This window comes from Gymnoscopelus microlampas, assembly GCF_963454915.1.
Source record: "Gymnoscopelus microlampas genome assembly, chromosome: 14".
In the NCBI taxonomy this organism is placed as follows: Eukaryota; Metazoa; Chordata; class Actinopteri; order Myctophiformes; family Myctophidae; genus Gymnoscopelus; species Gymnoscopelus microlampas.
Window position 1 is genome coordinate 1,938,707 of NC_139951.1, and position 24,049 is coordinate 1,962,755.

Here is a 24,049-nt window from a genome sequence, read left to right on the forward strand (position 1 = left end):
TCTGTTCTGGCCCCACAGTGGTGGAATGAACTTCCCACTGATGTCAGGACAGCAGAGTCACTGCCCATCTTTCGCCGCAGGCTGAAAACCCACCTCTTCAGGAAACACTATCCTTCCTCTTTGCCTGGCCTACTTGTTGTTAACTAGTTGTACGAACTCTTGTTTTATTTTTGTATTGTTTTATTGGATCTTGTTTAGTCGATACACTTATTTGTTTTAGCTCGTGCTCATTTGATTTTGCCATTTTTGTCTCATCTGTTTAAGAAAGTAGGTAGCTGATATATTGCACTTTTACCTTAGCGCTAGGTATACTCTTGGTTGCTTGTTTTTGCAGGAAATGTACTTAAAACTTCTGGTGATTAGTAGTTTTCGTTCCCTACCTATGTTGAATACACTTATTGTAAGTCGCTTTGGATAAAAGCGTCTGCTAAATGACTGTAATGTAATAGTAAAGTGTTATATTTCTAATTTGATATGTTATGACAGAACAGCTAAAAAACGCAAAAGAAACTGCCAACATTAGAGTCCAGGGCTAGAGGAATAATTGTGTGTGAATCAGTCTAAAAGCACCTACATTCAGAGGAGGATTACCCAACGGGCCGACTGGGCCCAGGCCCAGGGGCCCCTGAGCTAGGGGGGCCCCTGAGCTTGAGCCTTTTTTTTTTTTTTTTTTTATAAAAAAAAAAAAAAAAAAATTGTTAAAAAAAAAAAAAAAAATCCAACTGTTTGGTGCTACTATATGTTTTTAATAAAATATTCAATCAATCAATCTGCATGACCTCACTGTTATTAACTTTGCAGGGGCCCCTGCAAAGCCCATATGTACACATGTATGTAAACATATACATATATATATATATATATATATATATATATATATATATATATATATATATATATATAGTTTTTTTTATTCATTTTTTTCAAGAAATAGAAAGCTTGTTGTGTGAGCTACAAATGAAATGTAGCCTACACTACTATACACGACTACATATAATTGATTGATACTGATAGATAGGGGGAGCTCTAGGTGAGTTGGGGTGTCTCAGGTGAGGTTAACGGTCACGAGGTCAAACAACAAACAGGAACACATGAGCAACAACAACACAACTACACAAAAAAATGGAGCGCAGCAAGGGTTTGAGTGGAGCAGCGAAAAGAAAGCTGAGAAAAGAAAAACAATCAAGGAAAGCAGCAATTCTTAATAGAGTTCCTAGCATTTCCAGTTTTTTCAACAAACAGAGTTCAAATGACGAGAATATCACTGTGAAAGAAGAGGCCGCGGCGGCGGATCACCAATCCATCTTGGAAGGTGGTGAAGTGGAAGTTGAACAGACTGTTAGCAGCACTGCTGCACGACTGGAGCAGCTGTTTACAATTACTGGTGGTGATGATGATGATACGTCCGCAACCGGACCGACACCACCACCAGTGTTGGTGGAAGAAGAAGATGATGATGATGATGATGAAGAGGAGGCGCAGACGGAGACGGGTGAAGGCCAGCGGTCTCCGTCTCCTAGCTTCATGGAGGATGACGAGTTGGACTTAATGGAGCCTCCTGAAAGTGAACCAGCGCAGGGCGAGGCTAAGGAGCTTTGGTATGAAGCTGTAACTGACCCAGCTCTGTGGGGGTATGCACAGCGAGCGGGCCAAAGCCTTTCTTATTGACAGAGGAGTTAAAGTGTTCCACAATCGGTGTGCACATTATCCAGCCTCTGTAAGGACTGACAATGATGGAAAGATTCGAGTCTTAAATAATGAGCACCTTAAATGCACACTGCACAATCAACAGTTTGTAGAGAGAGAGTGGATTATGTATTCCCCTTCCACAGGGAATATGTATTGTTTTGCCTGCAAGCTATTTTCACCCAAAGCGCATCAATTTGTTACTGGCTTCTCTGACTGGAAGCATGCAGAGCGCATTGGGCAACATGAGAAAAGTGTAGAACACGTTGCCTGCATGCTTGCCCTGCATAATAGAGCCACAGGTGGTACCATGGACTCCCTCCTTATAAAGCAGATGGACACAGAGAGGCAATATTGGAGAGAGGTGCTTAGGAGAGTTGTCGGGGTCATGCATTTAGGGGACATGATGAATTGCTAGGCTCACCACACAATGGTAACTACTTGGGCATTTTAGAATTGATGGCACGATTCGACCCATTCTTGGCAGAGCATGTCCGACAGTTTGGACAGAGGGGTAAGGGCAGTGTTTCGTATTTATCTTCAACGATTTGTGAAGAGTTTATTGAACTCATGGGAGAGAAAACAAAACAAGCAATTGTAAAGGAATTACACGACGCAAAGTATTTCTCTGTAATTGTTGACTCGACCCCCGATTTATCCCATGTAGATCAGCTCACCTTTATATTTAGATTTGTGAATACAGCAGGCCAAGTACTAGAACGCTTTCTAGGATTTGAGCCCATCACTAGTCACAAAGGGAAAAGCTTAGCAGAGACTGTTATGTCTATGGTGTGCAATCTTGGATTAGATCTGGCAAATTGTCGTGGCCAATCATACGACAATGCCAGTAATATGTCTGGTAAATACAACGGAGTGCAGGCACACCTAAAGAAAAGCAATCCTTTAATTCACTATGTCCCATGTGCTGCCCATTCTTTAAATCTGGTAGGAGTAAACAGTATTGAAGCCTGTAGCGATTTAGTTGGCAAATATTTTGACCTGTTACAGTCTCTATATGTATTCTCCTCCTCCTCCACACATCGCTGGGCCACAGTATTTGGAGAGGCAAGTGCAAGATGCATCGATCTAACTCTTAAAGCGATATCCAATACGCGCTGGAGCTGCCGCGCTGACTCAACAAAAGCACTGTGGAAAAATTACAAAAAAATTCAAGAGAGGCTCAGGATTGTGTCAGAGGATGAAGAAGAAAACAGGGACACGCGCAAGGATGCGCGCGCGCTGTCCGCGCAATTGGAAACGCTGGAGATGGCGTTCATGGCTGTCTTTTGGGACACTGTATTGTCACGAATGAATGCAACTAGTGCTGTTTTGCAGCGAAGTGATATCGCACTTGACGTTGCAGTTAAGGCACTCAAGTCATTACGTGATTTTGTGGCTGCACAGAGGGACCTTTTTGACCATTTTGAGAGGGCCGCTCTGAGTGTACCTGGCATCAGCCAGATTTACAGACATGACAGCCAGCGAAAAAAGAGACGCAAAACCTTTGCTGACGAGAGTGGGGAGCCGGGTGTAGAGCTTGATGGAAGACGCAAGTTTCAGGTAGAGACCTTCAATGTTGCTATTGACACTCTGGTCCAGAGCCTGGGACACCGCCTTCAGGCCTATGAGCACCTGTACAGTTTGTACAGTGCGCTCTTCTGTGCGCAAGAGGAGACCAATGCCTCAGTAATGGAGAAAGCTGAAATTCTGGCATCTGCATGAACTAATTCAGTTCCGATCTTTTGTGAAGTTTGAAGATGACAGAAGCGCCCAAGGACTGCTCCGAATCATCCTAGATGGTGGCATGCAATCAATGTTTCCCAATGTGTATGTAGCTTTGCGACTGTTTCTGACTCTGCCCGTCAGTAATTGTGAAGGGGAGCGATCCTTCTCCCTCTTGTCCAGAGTGAAAAATGAACTGAGAACCAAAATGACCCAGAAACGCCTAAAAGCACTTTCACTGATGGCCATAGAGAGTGAGCTGACCCGAAAAGTGGACTTTGATGACATCGTGGATGACTTTGCAAGGACCAAAACCAGAAAAAAATGCATATAAGGTAAGACTATTTTATGATTAATTTAGGCTTTCCCAAGTTTTCTGTGTGGCACCAACTTGCTGTAATTGTTTGAGTTACAGCAAGTTATGGCCTATTGGATGCCATAATTTGAACACTTAATTTGCACTATATAGTATATATATATATATATATTACATGAGTGGGGCTCGCTGTGTATTGTAAAAATTCAGCACCATGGAAAGCACTGTTTGCAGGTGCGTGCAAGCAAAAAGAAAAAAGGAAAAAGCCTTAAATGCTAGAGAGACAGACAGATAGACAGACAGACAGACAGAACCTTGAAGTCTTGGAAATTAATTCCCCCCCCCCCATTCTTTCTCACCGCTGTGTTACAGCTGTTCCAAAGAAGACGAGGGAAAAGAGAGAGAGGCAGACGGAGTCACGGAGAGAACGAGCGCTTATACACGCCGTCCCGACTCCCCGCCCACGGCCCTCAAGTTGGCCGCAACAAGGCCTACTACTGATCTGATTTGCAAATTGCAATATAATTCAAATATAATAATTGGTCTTAATAAATGTCCTCCATTTTGATTTTGAAACAGAAACCTTGTTGTGTTGTGTTATTATCTATACTTTGTCCCAAATGTCAGTCTCACCCGCCGCCACTTTAAATGTGTTTGTGGTTGTCTGGTTGAGTTTGTGCTGTTGGCTTTAACGTGTGGAGCTGTGACAGTCACAAGTGGACAGACAGACTGGGAGAGTGTGTTGTTACTGTTGTCCCCAGATTGCTGGTTTTATTGTTGTTTGCAGAGACGTTTTTAACATAAAAAAAAACTAATAATTTCCCTTATTAACCGCAATATAACCGAACAATTTCTTTATATTTAAGTCATAGGTAAAACATGCATTATATTAGCCTATCTGCCGCCGTGCAGAGACGTTTTTAACCAAAAAAAAACCCTATTAATTTCCATTATTAACCCGCGGGTGGGGGCGTGCACGCGTGCTCGGCCCAGGGGCCCGTTTCTTCCTAATCCGCCTATGCCTACATTGATGTAACCCAGGGCATGCTCTAATGATTTAGCAAGGGTATCTGGCCAGCAACGCTCTGGGTCATCATTGTGGCCAAATCCAATATGGCCACCACCTGAAAAAGGTTTTGGCTAAAGCTTTTGAACCAGATGAGCTATAAATGAGCAAACTTGGTGTCTAAATCATGTTTTTTGAAAACTAGAAACACGTTGGAATGCTCATCTTTATGACTGTGGCTGGACCTCTATTTTGCATATTTCAAAGAAATATTAGTCTTCCAAATGTGTTTCACTTACCTTAATCTTTGGGTTTTTTTTTTTGCAAACTTGGTGTCTACTTTATGCTTTTTGAGCATTAGAAACACATTGGAATGCTCATATTTATGATTGGATCCATCTAGAGCACTCTGACTTGCTTATTACAAATATGGCCACTATACCAAACATGTTATGTGACAAAGTTTCATCCAGATTGAGTGTATACAGTAGTTGTAGGAATGAGTTAAGATCAAACTGGAGAAAACAATGTAATTTTATCGAAACAATATAACATGACTATAGAATCCAAAAGACACAGCAACAGCCAGTACAGTATGCACATCAATGCTCAGCATAAAGTGAATACTATCATAATAGTCAAAGGTGCATGGAATTTGAACAATATGTTCAAATTAGAATCAGAAAAGTTGCACTGGGACTCCATGGCTAGTGGGAACCTTACTGGACCTATCTTGCCAGTAAAGCTGTTGCTGTTGTAACACCAAGACCATAATGTGATATATTGTAAAATGTAAACGATTCTATACACCTTTGACTAGTACTGTATGATATCATACTAGTCAATGGTGTATAGAATAGTAATACTATATAGTATTACATTTTATGCTGAGCATTGTTGAACATACTGTATTAGCTGTAGCTGTAGGCCTATCATCATAGGAATTAGTTCTACTGTTAAATCATTCTTGTTTCAATAAAATGACATCGTAAGATACATTGGTTGTTTCATAACATAGTGGCCATATTTGTGATAATCAAATTAGTGTCCTCTAGATAGATTACATCAGAAAGATAAGCATTCAAACATGTTTCTAATTGTCAAAAAACATGATTTAGACACCAAGTTTGCATTCATAGCTCAAACTATGTGGTTCAAACTTTATAGACAAAAACTTTGTCAGGTGGCAGCCATATTGGATTTGGCCACTATGATGACCCTGAAGGTCGCTGGCTCGGGCGCCCTTGCTAAATCATTAGCTGGGTTACATATGGGACAAATGCGGTGCTCTTAAATTGATTTGCGCAAAAATATCCCTATGGCACTGGACTGTAATACGTTTTTAGCGGTTTATTTTAGCTGTTTCTGTCAAATATCAAATTAGAAATGTTACACTTTACTATGTTTCCCTAAACATATTAAGTATTTTGAACATTTTGAGCACCTCAGTAAATCTGTAGCTCCAACGGTTTAGCAGATAGAGCCATGTTGGAAGTAATGCACCGGTTATGGTCATTTTGAAAAGGGCGTGGTCATTTTCGGGTATTTCGTCCCGGATAAAGAATTAGTCACAGTTCCTAAATTGTTCCCTGGGGTCATATTAGCCAAGAACAGTTGAGATATTCTCTCCTAAATTAAGTGCATACATATCTTAGCCAGGTCCTAGACTACATACGTTAATCCGACATGCCATTTCTCCGACTATGTGGCATCCGCGTGCGGTTAGGGTTAGGGTTCGGGTTTGGTATAGGGTTAGTATTGGAAACGTCGGAGGCATGCGCTGTCGGAGGAATGCGCTGTCGGACTAACGTATTGCACCCCAAGGTATTGATGAGTATCAATATGGGCAAACCAAGGTTTATGATGACAACCAAGGAGCTATTGCACTGCAAACATATCGATATTAAATATCACTTTATCCGAGAAACTGTGAACAGTGGGAGGATATCTTTGGAATATTGTCCTACTGACAACATGATAGCTGACTTAATGACAAAACCAGCCACTAAGCTACAACTGAAAAAGTTTGCTCAGTATTTGTTTGGCACTTAAAGTGCAAGAAATGCATATATGTGCCATTGTGTTTTTGTTTATTTTATATTGAAGGCCAAATGGGGAGAATATTTTGTTTTGTTTGTATTCTGTTGTGAAAATGTACCACAATAAGCTAGGATCGAGTGGGGGTGTTAAATGTTGTATCATGATATGCGCCCTTGCTAATTGTGTCCTGCAGAGGGCAATGTTGTCTGCAGTGCGTCCAGGACGTGACGTCACTGACTATACCTTGCACTACCTGTGGCCTCTACCTTATCCGGTCAGATGTTGTTTTGGATCGAATACAGAGCGGCAGCATCGCCGCATCTCTCCTGCCTGATATAAATAAATATGCCTAGTGAAGGCTAAAGATAAACTGAGTTCTATTAAATCTCCACCGCAACGCACTACGCCTAACAAACCTGAGTGTATATATATATATATATATATATATATATATATATATATATATATATATATATATATATATATATATAATTGTATGTTCATTGTAAGTGATATTTGCTCATGGACACAGTGGGGTGTGGAGGCTTGGAATGTTCCCATATTATTTCTGGAGACTTTGCAGAGGGGAGTTTGGTAAAAAGACAAGAATTAATCACACACGCACGCACGCACGCACGCACGCGCACACACACACACACACACACACACACACACACACACACACACACACACACACACACTTTAGCAGCACAGGAAGTGTGTAAACACTGTGGCCAGTGTGTTGGATAAGAGAGCAGAACCACCACTGTGTGTGTGTGTGTGTGTGTGTGCGTGCGTGCGTGCGTGCGTGCGTGCGTGCGTGCGTGCGTGCATGTGCATATTTTTCTGCCCTTACCCCCTGGTTCTCTCCACCTCCACACTATGATAACACAGCATTGATAACAGTTGTTCTCACAGCATTCCATGTTTCCCACCAGTCCAGGGATGTGTGTTAATCTGCTCCATGCCATGCTAATGATGCTACTGATGCTAATAACGCTAATGATGGACTACTTCCACCCTGGTTCATGCCAATGGTGCTAACGCAGGTACGCACACACGCACAGTAGTACGCACAATCTTCAATGGAATGTGTGTGGTGTGTAACATGCCTGTGGCCCGGACCCCTGCACACTGAAACACAAACACTCATAAATGGTGTGTGCGTGCGTGCGTGCGTGTGTGTGTGTGTGTGTGTGTGCATGCATACGTGCGAGCGTGTGTGCATGCTTGCCTTCTAACGAAGGGAGGCACTCCCGCGTACCAACAGCTGGGACCGCTGGGACAGGAATTTACTTCCTGAAGCCACACTCACACATTCACGGTGACGCACGCATCCGCCCCATACGCGCCCCATACACACCCATGGGGCGGAGGGGGAGGGGACGCATGCTGCACGTGAATGTGTGAGTGTGGCCTCGAATTCTGACACAGTCAGTCGCATACAGGCTGCGTTACAGGCACTCGTCACCGATGATGAACGCACCGTGATGTGGTGCAAAATAGCACTGCGTAATATATTTCTGTCCACAAAGCGAAACATGCACGTCCTATGTGTTCATTTGAAGAGGACATTCCACCATTCAAGACGCTTGGAGTTAATGTCGGGACTCGGGAGTGCCTTCTATTCACGAGAAGGGGGGGTGCCAGACGTGTCGCGGCAAAAAAAAAAAATTATTTTCGTGCGCACCAAGTAACATATCCAGGTGCTCCCCTGAGAACTACACCAAAAAACTTATGTGCACCCCTGCCTATATCGTTGCTGTCGGGTGGAAAGCGTGTCCAAAATCTTTTTTTTATTATTATTTTGAAAGCGACTTTAATAGTAGTGAAGATAACCGAAGCAGATTGTAGATCTGCTATTTTCACTACTTTTGTGCGACATTGTTGTATGATGAAATAGGGCTTTAATTTATGAAAAAAAACATAAATTAACTATTGTCTGTTGCAGTGCTGGTTTGGAGTGTGGAGTCTGAGACAACATGGGGAAGGGGAGACACCTGGCCATTGTCTCCTCAGACACTATAAAAGACCTGGTCTATTCTTTGCTGGTTCTTCATTCCTCCTCAGTACAGGAGCGGCCTAGCCTGGCTCCAGCCTGTGAATCGCTAGCCACGCCCATTAAAAAAATATGTTCAGGCGATTCTGGTCTGGTGACGCTCTCATAGGAGGTCTCAGCCTCGGTTGAAAATCTGTACGACGAATCGGGATCGGGATAATCCAGTATGAACCAATCGCCAAAGAGTCTTTGGAAAAAAAAACTTTGTCCACGCCCCCATCTCAGCAATCGGCTGCATTGAGAGGGCTTTCAGACTGAATAATGGAGTGAAACAAAATGAAAATTCAGGCTGAGTGTCAGGCTAGGAGCGGCCACACAGAAGAGCATTTCTGTTTGATTTAGTTTGCTTGATTTGATAGCCTCAGTTCCAATGGGCAGCATGTTTCTCTGCCTAGTTCTGTTGGAAACCACATTATTTGCTTTAACTTAAATTATTCACCATTTGTTAATAAGATAAACACTTCTTTTTTTGCATACCCTCCATGTGGTTTCCCGTTTTTTGTTGTGGCCTTGGAGCCAGGCCATAACAAATGGGGGTTTGTCTTAAACAAAAAAATTGGTAAGCTACAGAACTTAGTTGTTGGAGTTTAGGTTGCTTGTGTGTGTAAACAAGCAGGTTAAGGTCCGCACCTACCCTTGGTGGCAGCAGGGGGTGGGACTGTGGGAATTTGGGAATCTGCAAGTGACGTCAGCATTGGGGATTCCCTATTGAAATTCATTGGGGAACAATCGGAGGTGAATTTTGTTAATGGTCACGGGACTTAAAAACGTTAGTAACTTTTCATGTGCGAGTCATTTTATTGGGCCAACTCTGTAGGTAAAGCGTGTTTCCCCTTGGGACTCGTGGGTGTTCTAAAAGTAGTGTGGGGAGAGCTGGAACTATATGCTCGGGGGCACATCTCTAGCCTTGGGAGGGGATTTCCCAGCCTGCTGGTCGCCTTTTCCACGCTAGCGTTACAGTGCATAGGTACCCACCCAAGTAACCCTTGAAGACTAGTGTGCAGCTTTAGAGAAGTTTGATGGTATAGGCAGATAGAGGGGAGGCTCGATGTTATGGACTTGCTATTGGCATTTTTTTTTTTTTTTAAAGATATTTTTGGGGCTTTTTTTGCCTTTATTGATAGATGACAGTAGACTGACAGGAAATGGGGAGAGATATGGGGGGGTGACACGCAGCAAAGGTCGTCGGGATCGGGAGTCGAACCCGCGACACGCTGTCAGGCTGGCATTGCAGCCTAGGGTGCCTGGACCGCCATGCTGCGGCCCAGGCCTGCTGTTGGCATTTTGATTAATACATGGCTTTACGTTCTTTTTTTACCGGGGACAAGGAAAAACTGAAGTGAGTGCAGAAGGAGCTCAAAAAGAGGCTGAAGGAGGGCAGGGACTCCTACTGGCGGAAGTTGGAGAATAGCCTGCAGGAAAACAACGCAAGAGAGGTATGGAGCAGCGTGAGGAAGATCGTCGGCCAAAAGCAGGCAAAAAATCAGCAGGTGGCTGGAGACAGGGCTAATGAGTTAAACCAGTGTTTCAGGGGCTCATTTTCCACCATCAGCTCTCCACCATGCTCTCCTCCTCCTTCCACTCCTCCCCTCAGCTCCTCCTCCTCTTGCTCTTTTCAGCTGCCAGATAATCCCCCCCTCACTCACTGTTAACACCACTGACACACACAACAGCCCCCCCTCCACCCCCATCTTCATCACTACTGCTCAGGTGAAGAGACAGCTGGGGTAACTCCAAACCAGGAAAGCTGTGGGCCCTGATGGTGTGAGCCCGAGGGTCCTCAAAGTCTGTGCAGACCAGCTGTGTGGTGTACTCCAACATGTATTTAACCTGAGCCTCCGTCTATAAACGGTCCCATCATTGTGTAAAACATCTTGCCTGGTACCAGTGCCAAAGAAGAAGAACCCCAGTGTTCTGAATGACTTTAGACCGGTGGCCTTGACATCCCACACAATGAAGACCATGGAAAGACTGGTGCTAGCACACACATGAGGCCCCTGGTGAAGACATTCTTAGACCACCTGCAGTTTGCCTACGAGGCAGACATTGGTGTGGATGACGCCATCATCTACATGCTACACAGAGCATACTCCCTTGTAGATGAGCCTGGCAGCACTGTGAGGGACATGTTTTTTTTTACTTCTCCAGTGCTTTCAACACCATACAGCCCTTACTACTTGCGGATATGCTGTTGAGGATGCATGTGGACTCTCCCATTGTTTCCTGGATCACAAACTATCTGACCAACGGGCCACAGTTTGTGCGGCTGCAAGGATGTGTGTCAGACTGGGTGGTGAGTAACATTACATGACACTGTGAAAGGGCAGAAAAGCTCCGTTAGCAACAGACTGTTTCACCCAAGTGGCAAGAAGGAGCGGTGATGATCAATAACAAGTGGTGTAATCCTGGGCACATCACAGTAAAGGAGCGAATCTGGAACCCGAACATTGAATTGATGATCATAAGTATGCGCCCCTATTATTTGCCACGTGAATATTCCCATGTTCTCGTGTTTGTTGTTTACATCCAGCCCACAGCGAATGCAGAAGTCGCGTGTGACATCATTCACTCCGCTATCGCGAGATCTCAGACAGAGCATCCCAGTGCATTCATTGCTGTGTCAGGGGACTTCAATCATGTATCACTCTCAAGGACCCTGCCCACTTTCTATCAGTTTGTGAGCTGCAGTACTAGAGAGGATAGGACACTGGATCTATTCTATGCAAATGTTAAGGATGCATATAACTGCTCAGCACTGCCAAAGCTGGGTGGATTGGACCACAACCTGGTTCACCTCACATCCCGGTACATGGTACAAGCCCATGGTAAAACAACTGCCAGTGACCACTAGGACTGTGGAAAGTGGACACCAGAGGCCAATGAGGTACTGAAGGGACGTTTTGAGGCTACAGACTGGGGAGTGTTCTTTGATTCATACAGTGAGGACATTGATGGACTAACAGATTTTACGGACTATATACAATCCTGTGTGGATGATGTTGTACCCGCCAAAACTGTACGTTGTTTTTCAAATAACAAACCCTGGGTTACTGGAGACTTGAAGGGCCTTCTCAACCAAAAGAAGAGAGCCTTTAAGGCCGGTGACAGGGCGGAATTGAAGCGGGTGCAAGCGGAGTTGAAAAAGAGGATCAGTGAGGCAAAAGACACCTACAAGAGGAAGGTAGAGGAGAGACTGGCACAAAATAATGTGCGGGAGGTATGGAAAGGTCTTAAGAACATGTCCAGCCACAAGCAATCCACCGGCCGATCAGTGTAGGGCAACCTGGATAAAGCCAATGAGTTAAATCTATTTTTCAATAGGTTTGATATAAATGGGCCCCAGGCTAACCCTCCCCTTAGCCCTCCAGCTCATACCCCAGCACAACCCATACTGCCACTCCCCCGCTCTCCCCCCTCGGCCTCCCCCCCCTCGTCTCCTCCCCCATCACCACCTTACCATGCAGGACTGACGGTGACCTCTGAGCAGGTGAAGAAGGAACTGGAGAGGTTACACCAGGGCAAGTCTGCAGGGCCAGACGGCATCAGTCCTAGGGTGCTGAGGACGTGTGCAGAACAGCTGGCACCGATGTTCGAGCATCTCTTCAACCTCTCGCTGAGACTGAGGAAGGTGCCGGAGCGGTGGAAAACATCCTGCATAGTTCCAGTACCTGAAGGAGTGCGGCCTAGTACTCTGAATGACTACAGGCCAGTGGTACTGACCTCTCACGTCATGAAGACCTTCGAGAGACTAGTTCTGCAGCACCTACGGCCTCTGGTGAGTGACTCCCTGGACCCTCTACAGTTTGCTTACCGTGCCAAGGTTGGAGTGGAGGATGCCATCATCTGCATGCTGCAGAAGGCGTACTCTCACATGGAGAAGAAGGGGAGCACGGTGAGGATCATGTTCTTCGACTTCTCCAGTGCGTTTAACACCATCCAGCCACCCCTGCTCGCTGAGAAGCTAACATCCATGCAGGTGGACCACAACATGGTGGCCTGGATTACTAACTATCTCACCCTGAGGCCACAATATGTCCGGCTACAAGGCTGCCAGTCCGGTGTGGAAATGGGTAGCACCGGAGTTCCTCAGGGAACAGTGCTGTCACCCTTTCTGTTTACCATCTACACTTCTGACTTCAGCTTCAGATCTGGAACATGCCATCTCCAGAAGTTCTCAGATGATTCTTCTATTGTAGGTTGTATCACTGAGGACAATGACGAGGAGTACAGAGGTGTGGTGGAGAATTTCACCAAATGGTCTGAACATAACCACCTACTGCTGAACACAAAGAAGACAAAAGAGCTGGTGATTGACGCCAGACGGAGCAAGAGGAGGACCCCAGTACCCATCACCATCCAGGGGGAAGAGGTGGAGATCGTGGATTCCTACAAATTCCTGGGTGTCCACCTGAACAAGGATCTGGACTGGAGGAATAATACAGAGGCTGTCTACAAAAAGGGACAGAGCAGACTGTACCTCCTGAGGAGGCTCAAGTCATTCAATGTGTGTAGTAGGCTATTGTCTATGTTTTATCAATCCGTTGTTGCCAGCATTTTATTCTATGCAGTGGTATGCTGGGGTGGGGGCATCAAGGCGGGGGAGCAAAACAGGCTCAACAAAATCATCAAGAAGGCCAGCTCTGTGGTTGGCCTCCGTTTGGAAGGGCTGCAGTCGGTCGTAGAGAGGAGGATTAGGGACAAACTAAATTCCATCCTGGCTAACCCCTCCCATCCACTCTATGGCGAGCTGCAGGATAGGGTGAGCACCTTCAGCCAGAGGCTCACTCTCCCCCCGAACATTCACACTGAGCGATACAGACTCTCATTCATGCCAACTGCCATCAGACTCCACAATGCTTATGAACTCAACCCAAAATGCATGTTGTCGATCCGGGTCTATGTTGTGTCCATTTGTTTTGTTGTGTTTTTGTTTGTCTGTTGTTTTACTTATTTATTGTTACACTGTGCTGCTGTGACACCACAATTTCCCCTTGGGGATTAATAAAGTATTTCTCATCTCATCTCTCATCTCGGAGCGCTATAGGAGTTATTTTCTGCCCACAGCAATAAGACTGTACAACTCCACATCTGGTTGGCTCGATCAGGCTGATCAGGCTGTTTAGGATGGGGGATGTGGGATGCAAGCCATCTGACTCTGTAGTAGTGTTTGGTCTGTCATTTTTTTTAATATTGTAGGTTGACAATGCCTAGCTGCCTATTTTTAGATGTTTTTTGGGGCGGTGTAGCCGCCCCCTATAAGTGAGTTTTGGACACCGACCAAAAAATGTGTATACCCCCTAACCCTTCCATTGTTAATGCAAATCGATACTTTTGCAAAGTCAGCCAATCACATTACAGCTAGTGTCATCACCACTAACTGTAATGTGATTGGCTGACTGGGAGGCATGCGTTAATCCGACAGACCTTTTCTCCGACTATGTGGCATCCGTGTGCGGTTAGGGTTAGGGTGCGGGTTTGGTTCGGGTTTAGTATTGGAAACGTCGGAGCGCTGCGCTGTCGGAGGAATGCGCTGTCGGACTAACGTACTGCACCCGGCTGACTTTGCAAATTCAGGACTGTGATTGGCTAGCGAAACACATGACACATGTGCAGCCATATGAATAGCAGTATGGAAAATAAAAGTCATTTATCCTTTTTTTAAAGTGAGTCATGTTGTGATGACCACACACCGCCCACTTCACACTGGGTGTGATTTTTAGCGGTGCGATATTAGCCCTCTATACCTGGCTTTTGCGTCAACGTTCTGATTGGTCAGGCTCGCCAAGGTTCTGATTGGTCAGGTCCGTCAACGTTCTGATTGGTCAGGCCCGCCAAGGTTCTGATTGGTCAGGTCCGTCAACGTTCTGATTGGTCAGGCCCGTCGAGGTTCTGATTGGTCAGGTCCGTCAATGTTCTGATTGGTCAGGCCCGTCGAGGTTCTGATTGGTCAGGCCCGTCAAGGTTCTGATTGGTCAGGCCCGTCAACGTTCTGATTGGTCAGGCAAGGGAACTATTCATGACATCAATATTATATCATGAATACAAAATTAGATGGTTTATATAAACTGTAAAAGTCCGGAACATAAACACTCTGGGTACGGCTTATAAATTGTATAGATTATTTCATAACACATACATATCTTTCAGATCAGTTTTTGCCACTTACCTTGGAATGCATTTGGTGATTCGCTTCCAATGGCACTATTTAGTGCCACTGGAAGCCTTGAAATAAATTTACAGAGATTTAATATTGTTTCTCTAGTATTTCTCTTTGTGTACGTATGTCCGTGTCTATGTCCAGGTGTATGTCCATCCTTATGTTCGTCCTCTGTATTCTTATTAACTGGGGTATAAACTAATATTGATATTATATATTAGATATTAATATTGAAACACATATCTATGACAAAATATATCAAAGGCGCTGCTACCTTCACACAGGTGTGATTTTTATTATTATAATGTGTTTTTATTGATGTCTCTATGAGAGTTGCTGTAACACCTTAATTTCCCCTCGGGATGAATAAAGTACGTACCTACCTACCTACCTTGGATTAATTTGTATTGTTTGATTTTTTTAGTTGTTTTTTTTTTCATGGAGGAGGTTAAGGATCTTGTGTCGGCTCTGTGGGAGGGGTTGGATGCCTGCACCAAAGAGCAGCTCATATTAATTGCAGCTCATTACCAAATTGAGATAGTGGATAAACGGTCCAGAAAAGAGAATATGAAAGCTATGATTAAAGATATTTGAATGAGCAGCAGGTTTTGACCCCACCTCCGACAGTAGGGGTGCAGGCTGATGTGGCTGTTAAGGAGAGTGTGCCCTCTGGGGCTGGGTTAACGTTTGAGCAGCAGGGAAGATTGTTGATTTTACAATTGCAAGTTCAAATGCAGTTAACTTCAGTTAAAGAAAAGGATTTGGAAGCCGAAGAAAAGTATTTGGAAATTGAGATATGAGGCACAGAGCAGAAATGGCTAGGCTGAAGGGCGGCCGAGGGTCTAGCCCTTCGGGTGGCCGAGGGTCTAGTCGGGGACCGGCCTACACAGAAACGATGTAAATAGGGAATGAATGCTCCACCCTTTAAATCAAACCCCATTATACCTGTTGTCATAGGACCCGTTTTGGCCATCTGTTTGCCTGTGTCCATTTATGCCCATCTGTGTGTGCATTTTTGCCCATATATGGAGCTATCTGTGTCTGTGATATATGGACATCTCTGTATGTGTCTGGGTGTGTCCCTTTTATGCCCGTATATGGAGATCTCTGTGTCTGTCTGTGTCCATTTATGCCCATTATCCTAAAGGAGTTCGCTATAAACAATGTTGTCAGTAATGCCCTTGTCATTATCCACAATGAAAACTTTTACAGCGCTGGCTCTCTTTCCTCTAGAGAAGGCTGTGTAGAGTTGGCCATGAGCGAACACAGGTTTAGGCAAGTAGATGCCAACTCGGTCATTCTCTTGGCCCTGACCCTTATTGATTGTAACAGAGAATGCTAAGCGGATAGGGAACTGTCGTCTAATGAAGGTGAAGGGAAGCTCACCTCTGTCATAGTGAGGTATTCTTGGTAGGAAGATTGTTTCACCCCTGTTTGTGCCTACTGCAATCTCACACTCAATGACTCTGTCCATCATTTGCATTACCACCATTCTGGTGCCATTCTTGAGAGTGCGGTCAGGACCTGATTGCAGGTTTCTAAGCAGCATGACTGGTGCGCCTACTTTCAATTTGAGGTTATGATCAGGGATTCCAGAGGGTGTCAGTGAATTGAGTAATTCCACAGTCACGTAATCCTTGTGGTCGTCCTCCTGAATTGAGTCGGCTGAAAGGTAGACTCTCTCTTCTGTAGGTAAGTCAGCCAAGCATATGTTGTTGATTTCTCGGATGTCATTGTTCAGAGGAGTGTATACAGTGCCTTTGAGAAGGTTGTCTTTGTTGATACATCCATTTTGCAGGTCAGGAAAGGTGTAAGAAATCAGAGTATTCAGATCCTTAACCAAGTGTTGTGGTGGAATTCGGATTTGAACTTCTGTGTCCTGGTGAGGGACACAGAAGTTCGGCTTATATACTTTCATCTGTCACCTCGGAGTGAGAGGAAGAAAGACTATAGTTTATGCCACACTCAGAGATTTTTTGTTGACTCATCTAGTGTATGTGATGCCTTTTATGAAGTGATGTCACAATGAGTCAGCGCTTGCTCCGGAACAGCCCGATGTCAGTCATCTCCGCATACGGAGATTCCAAACCTTTCGTGCCGGATCCGAAAAACTGTGTATCGGGTCGGGTCGAGGCCTAGCTAAGATCGTAGGCAAAGGTCTGAGCTATCTGTGTGCGATATTTGGAGTCTGTAGCACCAACCATGTGCTTTCAGGGCTCATCCATGCGATTCGGGCCAATTTGGATTCGGCGTCCATTGGCTTCAATTAGTAGTCAGGACTCCGCATATGGAGATTCCGAACCTTTCGCGTTGGTTCCGGAAAACCGCATATCGGGTCGGGTCGAGGCCTAGCTAAGATCGTAGGCAAAGGTCTGAGCTATCTGTGTGCGAAATTTGGAGTCTGTAGCACCAACCATGTGCTGTCAGGGCTCATCCATGCGATTTGGCCCAATTCGGCCTCGGCTTCAATTAGTAGTCACGATATACCACTTATTAGGGGGCGGCCATAGCTGAGTGGTTAGTGAGCCCGCCTAGGGAGCCAGAGGCTCTGGTTGCCCCAGGTTCGATTCCAGGCCACGCCAGCATATGTGTCGATGAAATGAAATTTGTCCCTGAGCAAGACTCTTAATCCCTAAATTGCTCACAGGTTCTCATTGGAAACAAGACCGCAAGGACTTTCATGAACGACCTGTTAAAAGGAATTAACCTTATCCTTATAGTAAAGTTCTGCAGCAGCACAAATGTGACATAAAGCTTGGCCAATCCATGAAGCTGATGGATTGGGTTTGCCAATCAGGGAAGCCGATACCAACCCGGATCATTTGTTAGGCACGCATTCTGATGAATATTCTTCCGTAAAGGAGAAATGCATACACCTGATGCATCATCGCTGATCCGTGCTCCAAGTGGCCTTGGGGAGCCCCCTCTTTCCTCACTCAAGTTTCCTCTAAAACAAGAGAGTTTGGAGAGGGAGGTATTGGAATTTGACAAGATTTTTTATTTTAAAATGGCTTCACATATTGGCAGAGCTTCGTATGGCCTTTGTGCCTCTGTTCCAGTATAAGTGTTGGCGCGCAATGGCACTGAAGCAATACCTGATTCCTCCACTGTTATTGAAGGTAGTGCTGGTTGTGTGAAATGTTACACTGGACACTGCATGTGAAAGGAGCACCAGAGAGGGCCCATCATGCTGCGGTGGCAGTGGGCAACAAGGTGTATTCCTTTGGAGGATACTGTGTCCAGAATACCTACATGTACTCCATGGATGACATTGATGTGCACGTATTCAACACAGTGTCTTTACGCTGGATTAAGCTGCCCTCAGTGACAACTGGAAGAGGAGAACGTCCCCTTGACCTTCCCTCCATGCGCTGGGGCCACACTGCTGTGCTGATAGAAGATATAGTCTACATCTGGGGGGGAAGGATTGAGTACACATGGGAGTTATGCAACATGCTTTATGCATTTGAAGTCGACACCCACAGATGGTTCAAACCCAGGGTTTCTGGGACTGTTCCAGAGAAGAGGCAGTACCACTCAGCCTGTGTCTTGGGGAAGGTCATGTATGTCTATGGAGGATACATCTTGCTGACTGGATACACTAATGGCATCTACAAGTTGGACACCACCACTATGGTTTGGTCTATTATGAACGCCACCGGGACTCCACCACCCGCTTCATCATTTCACTCTACTACCATCATCGGGACAAAGATGTTTGTATTTGGGGGCTGTGGGGAACAGGGGGAAGGCTACAACAACATCAGAGTGTTTGAGACAGAGACAAACTGCTGGCTGAGCACGCCGTCCTCACAGCTCCATCCCGAAGAATGCTGGGGTCATTCAGCCTTTTCCTACAATGAAGAGCTGTACATATTTGGTGGCCGCAACATTTACCAGAACATCAATGATCTGTGGAAATTCAATCCAGAGACCTTCTCCTGGAATAACATTGAGCCCAAGGGGAGAAGCCCACCTAGGATGACTAATACATGCTGCTGCATGGTGGGGGATCGCTGTATCTTCTTTGGAGGATCCAGACACAAGGTACCTTCAGTGGATGACCTGTACATCTTAGACTTGAGGCCTAGTCTGAAGACATTATGCAAGTTGGCAGTTATTCAGTATCATGTGGAGCAGCCGGGACTCCCACATGACATCAGGTGGGAATTGGCAGCCATGACTACCAACCGCAACAGAAAATAATAACATGAGTGTGTTCACTGCCACCAATCCCACTGAAACACCCGCTAGAGATCAAGGTCCAAGTAATATAACAGAAGTAAAGGAAATACGAGGGGAGATCACAGCTCTTACAAAGGCTCACTTCATTCAGATGGGAAAGAAAGCATAACACAGGAATGTTATCAGTGATTCATACTAGGAAGTAAACAGCATAATACTACCAGCTGAATTGCACCAGGACACACATGGATGTAAAGAAGATATTTATGAACAGAAACCTCTACACCAGTCAATTTCCATCAGGAGTGAATGTAGAAATAGAGATCCTTTGGGAGAAGATTGGATTTAGAAACAGAGAGATGCTTTGTTTAAAGGAACAGACGTGGAATTAGAGAACTTTGGGAAATCTAAAACAGGAAATAACATCAAAGGTGGAGATCTTTTAATGTTCCCTTTTTTTTCCCTGTTTTGTCATGCTTGTGGTAATAATGAAGTGAGTAGTATGAGAGTTGAGTTGTTATTTAATGTGCGTGTGTGGGAATGATGCAAGAATGATGCAAGTGGGGAATACATGTTATGATCGGTAACCGCCTTCCATTCCGACATCTCGCCACTCTGACTAGTGGCTTCCGCGTGCGGTTAGGGTTAGGGTTAGGGTTAGGTATAGGGTTCGTTAACGTCAGAAAGGTGACATGTCGGAAAGGCGACATGTAACCGTTATGATCTCCTCTCTCCTACCTCCCGTACTGTACCTTCTGTTCTAACCCACCTTTCTTTTAATGTGATAAAGAAAGATGCCTTCCGTCTCCCCCTCTGTCACTGCCTCTCTTCTACTAATTCTTCCATATTATGACTGTCCGACCTTCCAGTCCATTGCATCACTTCTATTGGTTATGCGGCACAAACGTAACGCGGAGCTTGGCCAATCAGATAAGCCGACAGGTCGGGTTGACCAATCAGGGACTTAAAGTAGCTAAGCGGCACAAACGTGACGTGATGCTTCGCCAGTCCATAAAGCCTATTGTGGTTACTTTCTGTTCTCTTCCATTCACTGTGACTCATTGACTATGTGGCGCAAACGTTACGCGAAGCCCCTTTGGCATAGGCCTCTACCATATTGCCAAGTTTCTTAAACAACGACTGCATGGTTAAGCCAATGCCATACCTGCGAAAAACGGCGAAATACAAGAGCTGTACGTCCCTCTACATACTGTATAGTTTAACAGCTAGAAGAGATACCAGCACTGTACATCTCTCTACATACTATAGTTTAACAGCTAGAAGAGATACCAGGACTGTATGCACTCTTAAAAAGGGTGGGTTGTTTTGTCAACCCAACCACTAGGTTGAGCCTGTTGGTTAATCTAATTGGGTTATTTTTATGGAAATGGGTATTCTGAGAACCCAATTTGCTAGGTTATTTCTATTGGGAATGGAGTTATTAGCTGTTGGATTTCAATTTCTATGAAGTTGTGTTGGTTTGTTTTGGAATACCCAACACATTGGGTAGACGTTCGATCATGCGCATGTGCAATGCTCGCGAAGCCAAGCACCACCCACTACCCCGACACGACAGTGATGGACGGTCGGACCACTGAAGTGAGGAGAGTCACCAACATAGGGGCACCCCAAGGATGTGTACTATCCTCGTTTTTATATCTTTTGTACACCAATGACTGCATCTCCACCAACCCGACCATCAGGGTGATCAAGTATGCGGATGACACGACTGTGCTCTTATAAAAGGCAACGATGAGTCTGCGTATAGACAGACAGTGACCGACCTGGCTGTGTGGTGCTCTGAACACAACCTGGAGCTCAACCCACTCAAAACGGTTGAGATGGTCGTGGACTTCCAAAAAGACCCTCCCCCACTTGCACCCCTGATAATAAACAACACGACTGTCAAGGAAGTGGAAGCCTTTAAGTTCCTCGGCAAAACCATCACTAATGACCTTAAATGGGAGACGAACACCTGCTCCATCATTAAAAGGGCCCATAGCGGGATGCTCTTCCTCAGGCAGCTGAGGAAACTCAACGTGTCTCGTCTGGTTCTGATGCAGTTTTATAGAGCCACCACAGAGAGCATCCTCTCCTCGTCCATCTCTGTGTGGTTTGGTTCAGTCTCTGCCCTTGCAAAAAACAGGCTGCAGAGAATTGTGCGTACAGCAGAGAAGCTGACTGGGCAGAGGCAGCTCTCTGTTAGTGAACTGTACAATGCCAGGGTCAGAAAGCGAGCAGGGAGGATCTTCTCGGACCCCTCTCACCCTGGAAACAGTTTAATAAAAAAAATCCCCTCTGGAAGGCGTTTCCGTTCTATTAAGGCCACGACTACTCGTCACCAGAACAGTTTTTTCCCTAGGGCTATTTCTCTTCTTAATAAGAAGTCATGAGCTCTATATTGTGCTGTTTTTAAGTTTATTTTTTATGCTGTTTTAAGCCTTTATCTGGCCTTTTAGAAATGTTCACTGTAGTTTTTAGAATTGTATCATATCCTGAGTATGTTGTCTTGTTGTGCTGTTTGTTTTTCTATCCGTTGAGCTGTGCTACACCACAACAAATTCCTGTGTGTCCTTGTGATACAATTGGCAATAAAGTGATTCTGATTCTGATTCTGATTCTGATGTTGTTGTTAGAAATGACGAGAAATGACTCGAGAAATGCGTTATGTATTGTAGCTAGGAGGACAACGTTAGGTATCTCGTCAATTTGGCTGTTAATGCAATATCAGTCAAGTAAGTGTTATGGGGGGAAAGCGCAGACGTGAATCAGCTAGCCCCTGCATGCTAGCAGGCCTCAGCTAGCTAGCTCACCAGGCTTTCCCAGCACCCGTGGGAAGCCTGGTTTCTATAGTCAATCAACGAGTTTGATCCGGTCTAGAGCGCGCCTACTGTATCCGGTCATTTGCACGCACATACATGGCAGAAACGTTTCCGTATCCGGTATAGACCCAGACCGGGTCAGCAACCTGCAAAGCAACTTGATCCCAGTCTACTGTATACTGACCAGTTTGAGCTGGCTGGGTGGCAAATTCGACGTTGTTGTAAATCGCATACAGTTTAACCGCCGACCAAAACTTTGCTAACGTTAACAGTTGGTCACGTATTTTGTCGGGCTGTTGGTCGGGCCGGGCTAGGAATTAATATATGGATTCGTTTTTACAGTGCCGTATTCCACCGGGCGGTGTGCGCTGTCTCACTACTGTCGCTGGCTGTACAGGCTGCTGTGCTCCTTGCGAGCCTCAGTCTCAAGTCTCCGACGTTTTAAACTTTCGTAACGTTAACGTTAGGCCTAACCGTTATGTTAAAACAGTGAAAAGACGTTTGGACTACCGAATCTTATTTAATTTTATTGTATGTTTGTTCTTAATGGACTCTCTGTTTGTTTTGATGTTTCAGGTTGATACGAACAATCGATGGACGATTTTGTGACCTCAAAGTTGATTGAGTGGCAGCTTCCAGGGCTGATAGAAAGGTTCAGAGGTAAGCTAATTTATAAGTCATCTCCATGCCTTAATTTTATGGGTACTGTGTTATGGTTCAGCCACTGTCATCATTATGTGCCTTCTATATGCTCTGTGCATAGGAAATGAATGGGACTAGCTAGCCACTGTAGCTTGCTGCCAATGCCTCAGTTTTTAACATTGAGTGATCCATCTTGTGATTAACATATCTTTGCTGTAGTTCAACTGTAGTAGTTTACTGTAGTTTACTGTCTACTACAGGGGTGGGCAACTTTTGATGATGGAGAGGGACACTATATTTCCATACTCACACTAGGGCAGGGGTTCCCAACCACCGGTCCGGTCCCATTGTGAATCTATAACCTTGCGTCGCCAGGATTTTTCACAGGGCAGAGAAAAGTTGAGTCGGTCACATGAAGATACCAAGGATTAGTCAGTGATGTCACTGAGGTGTATAAACAGTTTTGTCCGTGTTACTTCCTGTAGTGACATCACTGTTGAATCCTTTATCTTTGCCTTTGTTTCAACGTGTGTTGACGTGCGCCATTGCTACAAGCTGTAGCCAATTTTGTCACGATGATGATCGATCGCACTAATTAAACACTAAACAGGTATTATTTCATGTCAACATTCAAGTACATCTATCAGAAGATGTAACTCAGGTAAAGTAATGCGTCACTCTGCAAGTTTAACCATAGAGTTACAGTTTAACTAATGTTTTCCACAAAACGGCGCTGGGGGGGGCGGACCGGGTCCGTGCTGACCCCCCGTGCTGACCCCCCCCGCGCTGAACCATGACGGAGGCGCGCCGACTTAGCAGCGCTTGAGGCCAAGCGCCGACCGGCCGATGGTCTGCTAGTCGAATCAGAGCCGTCCGAGTTGTAAACCGATAGGGGTAGAATAGATCTTTTCATGGGTTATTATCCACATAATAATAATAATAATAATAAACTTTATTTATATAGCACCTATCATGACATAAATACAGCTCAAAGTGCTTTACAGAAAACGAAAGAAAAAATGAAAACAAAACACAGAGTAAAAGCAAAAAACATTAGAGCAATGGCAATAATAGAGCAAATGGCAAAAAGAGCAATGGCAAGAAGTAATGGTTACAAGGCAGCGGGTCAAGCAAAACAATTAAAACAATAGAGCAGTGGCAAAGTGCAGTGGCAAAAGATAAAAGCTAAAGATAAAAGGCAGTGGGTCAGGCAACGATAAAGACAGAAACAACAGCTTCTGGTTGAACTGTTGTATCAAGACATTCACTGATGAGATATCAGGCAGGGGGGGTGCACATGCCAGAAGACGGGAGAATTCACTGGCTGCCGTTGAGCTAAAGAAACGCTTTTTAATACAATATTCTGACTTGTTTTTCTCTAAGTCCGAGACAGCCATATTAAAGAACACCACAT